This window comes from Cebus imitator, unplaced genomic scaffold (assembly GCF_001604975.1).
Source record: "Cebus imitator isolate Cc_AM_T3 unplaced genomic scaffold, Cebus_imitator-1.0 Scaffold123, whole genome shotgun sequence".
Taxonomy (NCBI): domain Eukaryota; kingdom Metazoa; phylum Chordata; class Mammalia; order Primates; family Cebidae; genus Cebus; species Cebus imitator.
Genome location: NW_016107438.1, coordinates 4,265,195 through 4,266,145, shown reverse-complemented (window position 1 = coordinate 4,266,145; position 951 = coordinate 4,265,195). Strand labels below are relative to the sequence as shown.

Genomic DNA, 951 nt, shown 5'->3' with positions numbered 1-951 from the left:
TGCCAGCACAACCTGGGATTTATTTATTTATTTTTTTGAGATGGAGTTTTGCTCTTGTTGCCCTGTCTGGAGTGCAATGGCCCGATCTTGGCTCACCACAATCTTCACCTCCTGGGTTCAAGTGATTCTCCTGCCTCAGCCTCCCGAGTAGCTGGGATTACAGACATGCGCCACCATGCCCAACTAAGTTTGTGTTTTCAGTAGAGATGGGGTTTCACCACGTTGGTCAGGCTGGTCTTGAACTCCTGACCTCAGGTGATCTGCCCACCTCGGCCTCCCGAAGTGCTGGGATTACAGGCGTGAGCCATGGTGCCCGGCCCACCCCTGGGCTTTATTTTTATTTTTAGAAATGGTCTGGCTATGTTGCCCAGGCTTGTCTCAAACTCCTACCCTCAACTGATCCTCTGACCTCAGCCTCCCAAAGTGCTGGGACAGATTTTCTAATAAACCCCTTCATCATACAGATGAATAAGCTAAAGTTTATAGTCCTTATCCTTGTGACGGTCACTGAGTGGGTACTCAGTAACTACTCGCTCTTTTGTTTATGGCCTAAGTTGTTCGAAATGACCAGTCCATACTAAAATACAAGCTTCCTAATTTCAACATCATTTTCTTTCCCCTCAATTATACTGAGTTATGTGCTTTCTTTTTCTTTTTTTTTAAAGATGGGGTTTCACTATATTGGTCAGGCTGGCCTTGAACTCCTGACCTCAGGTGATCCGCCTGCCTTGGCCTCCAAAGTGCTTGGATTACAGGCGTGAGCCACCACGCTTGGCTGAATTATGTGCTTTCATTGGGTCTAGTATAAAATCATTATAGCCAAAAAAAAAAAAATCATTATAGCCATGCTCACTTCGGCAGCATATATACTAATATGGAACGATACAGAGAAGATTAGCATGGCCACTGTGCAAGGATGACATGCAAATTCGTGAAGCTTTTCATATTTTA

The 951-nt window shown here is 44.8% G+C and overlaps 1 non-coding gene across 1 annotated transcript; it reads left to right on the top strand.

Annotated features, from left to right (window-relative positions):
* Window positions 1-845: 845 nt before the first annotated feature.
* Window positions 846-951, top strand: LOC119472926. Its single transcript, XR_005202098.1, has one exon. It is a non-coding gene; the product is annotated as a U6 spliceosomal RNA (small nuclear RNA).